Here is a 5,000-nt window from a genome sequence, read left to right as displayed (position 1 = left end):
GGTTTTATTATATCATCACACCTAAGTGAACGTCTCCAAGAACCCGGACTACAACTCGCCAGGATTAGAGCAGGATATGAAGTACCTCGAGAAGGTATTGGAGTCGGAGGCCTTGTACTTCTTATTCCTTCTCGTTCCGGTATTTCTATTACGTAAATGATTGTCAAGGTAATAATGAAGATGGGACGCCCTCTTGAAGGTAGCAGGAGAGATATTACTAAAAAGTTTGATTTGGTGTTTAGAGATACCATTTATCATATTACAATAACAATGAAGAAACTTTTTTCCTTTGTAAGACTCATGATGCACATACTAAATAGAGCAAAAGTACATTACTCTCGGTTACTGTATAATATTTCATGATGAAAATTTATACTCTCTGTAATTCAGTAGGTATAGAAAGAGAGAAACAAACAAAAAGAAAGGGCATTACAATGATAATCAATGTAGTGTAGACGGTCTGTACACTCCATGGAACTAAAAACGGGTTCTATGTGACTTCCCTTTCTTGGAAACACTTCTGGGATTTGTGTTTATAATTGAATGTCTCAAGGAGGTTAATTAAGGAAAGGAAGTAATGAAATTACAATTGCATTGTATAGCTAAGTGATCGTGATGAGGATTGGAGGATGGTATGAATAGGAAATGAGTGATGGGAGAAGGAAATGAAAGTAATCTTCACTTACCATTCCAAAAAAAGGAAGTTAACTTAGGTAGGTCTTATTACTCACTGGAAAGCGGTTCGCATGCAATATGGATAATTAGTTTGACTATTCTTGGCAATTTACTCAGTGGACATTATAAAGTTCTAGGAAATTACTAAAATGATAACATAAGGTACTGTGAAAGAAGAATTCACTCCAGATCCTATAAAGTTATATTAATATAGATTCTGAACATTGGAGTAAAACTATATTGAAATAGATATTACAATTTTGTAAAAACCGATTTGGAAGTAGGGTTTATATTGTCGCTTAGATACCAAGAGAACAATCATGTTTTGTAACCAACCTGTAGAAAACATTTTTACCATTTACTTAGTCATCTTCATATGAATTTATATTATCCAGATTAACCTTTGGTTTATACATGCAATCACACACACAAAAACTTATATATATATATATATATATATATATATATATATATATATATATATATATATATATATATATATGTAGAAAATAAAAAGGGGGAATGTACAGACTCATAATTTTTAACTTCCCTGGAGACAGAGAGTCTGATTGACGAGCTTTGAGAATGCTGATGACTCTTTTTCTGGGATAGTGTGATCCTTACCTAAGCAAATCAGTGCCATCGAGCTTGTCCAAGGTGCCTTTGAAAATTGGTTGCAACCAGTTATGAGGGTGTGAACGAAGGGCGTGATTTTGTCTGTACGTGTGCACCTCTTTCGTTTAGAATGGCAGGTAACTAGCCAGAACAATGAAGACGGTTGCCTTGGAGAGAAAGAGCCTGAATGGCTCTATAATGTGTTTTTATTTCTGTGTGATATTCCAGGCTGCAATGGATAAGAGTTCCTGTGCTTTGGCCAAAGATGTGGCTTACTGTTTTTTTGATGTTTTGTAAAGATGTTCTATTTCGTTTAATCTTTTGACTTTGTCCTTTAAAATTGTGTATGCTCCTAGTGTATTCCTCCTGTCTTTTTAACAGGAAGATCTAGTGAGGGGGACTGTGTGGAGGGAACTATGTTTTGGAGAAGAGATAATTGGTGTTTGACTATTACTTTATAGACTATTATTTCACGGGGGGTTATCTAAGTTAATTGAGCTATGGATTATCATTCCATTAATTATCATGTAAGAGTCTGAGTTATTCAATTAGTTCTTTGCTTTGAATAAACGTATATTTTTGTAGTTCCAACTTGATTTGATGACCTAATGAAATGGAGAGAGAGGTTGCGAGAGAGAGAGAGAGAGAGAGCTGTTGCCAGAGTCGGGTGAGAGAGAAAGAGAGAGAGAGAGAGAGCTGTTGCCAGAGTCGGGTGAGAGAGAGAGAGAGAGAGAGAGAGAGAGAGAGTGGGGGGGGGGGAAGGAGCTGTGTGAGTCAGGGAGAGAGAGAGAGAGAGAGAGGAGAAGGACAAGTTGATACCAGTTTGCCTGCTTCTTTCGGCTTAAACGCTTACCAAATGTGATACGAGACTCTGGTCTCGTAAGAGAGGTGGCATTGTACGTGAACCATTGTTATGCCTTTTGTTAGATTAATAACAGCTTAAAAAATGCTGTTTCCAGAGAGACTGATTGTTAAAGGGGTTAAGATGGCATTGATATGCATCAGACATAAGAATTATGGAGTCGTAACTGTGGTAATGAGACGAGAAGATTGGACTAGGTCAGCAAATTCACCCGTCGTGAGGTGCTCGTGAGATGAGTTAACTCCAGTCTGTCTTGTGGGTGGAAGATTGGTAGGTGTTTTCTTGTTCGAGTGTGTGTGTGTTGGCGTGGTTTTTTTCTCTCTCGCTCGGTTTTGCGGTCGGGTTTTCTTTCATGTGAAGGGGTAAGTGTTACAGTGTGTTTTTTTTTTGTTTGAGCCCTGGGTTTTTTTTTTTTACTTTGTGGTAGGTGAGTCTGGCCTTGGATAGGATATTTCAATGCCAAGGAATCAGCTGATAACCACGGGGAGATGATGTGACATGCCATGTTTTTTTTTTTTTAGAAAGATTTTTTCTTTCTCTTGAATGGAGAGAAAAAGGAAATTAATGTGGTGTAAGTTTTCCTTCATGATTTGGAAAATGCTTTAACGCAATGTTGGAGAGAATTATTATTAATGGGGACACAGAGATTATTTTTTTTAATGGAGATTTGATTGGTGTTGGGGAGGTTACTTAAAATGGTGCTGGGTGGTGATGATTACTGATTGGTGTTGTTTTATCTGATGATACCGGAGAGTGCTGAGTGGTGTTGATTTTGGATTTTTGGTTGTGGCAATTATGATGAAAACTGGGGAATGGCAATATTAATGCCCTTACTTGAGATATTTGCAGGAGAATTATCACTATGGAGAATTATTATTATTTTCATTACTTGAAATATTTTATGGAGAGGTACTTAAGTAGAATTATTATTACTTGAGAAATTTTTGGGGATTCTGTTGGAGTCATGGATTATTAATAATTTGGGAGATGTGCAAATGACTTTGTGGGTGATGATACAAATTTCTGAAGGATTTTGGTGGATTTGAGATAGCAATTTTGGTGATACTAGTGAGTACTGATAGTTGATGATTCTGATGCTTGATACTTGTGAATGGGCGAGTGCTAATATTGGGTGAGTGCTGATATCTATAGATATATGGTGATACTTCTGATAATGATAGTTCTGATATTGGTGTTATTTTTTTTATACTAACATGGGTATAATAATGATTATCAAGGGTGGCAATATTTTTTTTTTTTGTGGATATGGGAGGAACTAGCAACACAATTTTTTTTGATTTTCTTTTTTTATGAGTTCAGCAGAAAATTGCTTGAAGTTTACGTGAGTCCAACAAAGATTGTTAGCACATGGGTTAAAGGGCAAAAGGTTAATCAGTACATTAGTTTTTTTCTTTTTTCCTTTTTTGGAAGTTAGCCATCGCTGACGTAAGAGTTTTTATATCATGGGCGAGCTTCAATTTATTTTTCCTTCTAAGCAGTTTGTGTGAATTTTTTAATATCACAGTTCGTGACTTGGAATCAATGTTCGGGAATATGTTTATAATTTCAGCTGTTTGATGCTGCAGAGAGATTTATGGGAGAATTTTTGCCTTTTTTTTGAACGCATACGAAATGGCACTAAATTTTTTTTTCTAGATATTTGTGTTCCAGTAATTGTGGGTTTCTTGCACAATACTTTGTTGTGTTTGTGACAACTTTGCCAGAGATAGGAAACTTGGCTAAGTTTCTAGTGGCCAATGTCATAGTGCACATGGAGAAGTCTTTGCTTAGACACTTTATATTTGGAGTTTTGTTATAATGAGTTATTTTCCTGGAGATATAATATTTTGGGCCATTTGATATTTCTTGTTGTCATGGAGATATTCCACAGTTTAGGCCTATGGTGGTGAGAGCTATGTTTAGTTCAATCATTTTGCAGCCATTTTTGTTGCAAAGAGGAATCTTTCTGAGGAGACATGGGACAATATTTATGAGTGTGTCAACTAGATGCTTTGAGTGCATTTTTTTGGAGATGGAGTTACACTTTTTATTATCCTGCTTGGAGATATATTTATGGAGACTTGTTTTATTCCACATGGAGTTATTGGTGAAACAGAGGTAAGTATTTTTATTGCAGAAATAGAGGTGATATTTTTTATTGCTGGAGTGGTGTGGTTATTGGTGAGATAGAGGAAATATGGTGTTGTGGGGTTATTGATTAAATGGAGGATATATTTTTATCACTGGAGTGGTGTTATTATTAATATGCTGATGATATATGGGGGTGGAATTGTCTTGAGGGTGACCTTTTTTTTGTGGTTATAATTTTTATTTCTGGAGTTTTACGAGCCAAGAGAGGGGTTCTGTGGTTTCTTTTTTGGTTTCGTGACTAATTGGAGGCAAGTGGCATTACTGCATTGTGGTCCTATGAAGATGTTGCAATTTCTATATTCACCAGTGGGTTATTTTTTGGTGGCATATAATTGCCGAATTGTGAGTTTACCATAGTTTTTTATCCCAAATAGGTGATAATTTATTATATAATGGGCAGTATCATGTGAGAGTTATGTCTTTGACACAATTTTTGAGCACCTTAGTCATATCCTGGAGATAATTTGTGAAATGTGCGTACGTGATTTCAGTATATAACTTTTTTTTTTTGAGAATCATGGGTTTCTGAATTTACGAGTCTGACTAGACATTTTTTATGCTGCAGTCGGAGCACCTGACGACGTTCGCGGGAGGATTTTTGTTAATAACATTGTCACGAGTCCGGTTGCTGACTCTTTTCCTCTAGTGGTGATTGCTCAGAGTTTTGCAAATATGGAAATGTGGCCATAGCATTTCA

The sequence above is a fragment of the Macrobrachium nipponense genome, chromosome 33 (genome assembly GCF_015104395.2).
Source record: "Macrobrachium nipponense isolate FS-2020 chromosome 33, ASM1510439v2, whole genome shotgun sequence".
Lineage (NCBI taxonomy): Eukaryota > Metazoa > Arthropoda > Malacostraca > Decapoda > Palaemonidae > Macrobrachium > Macrobrachium nipponense.
This window is presented reverse-complemented; position numbering follows the sequence as displayed.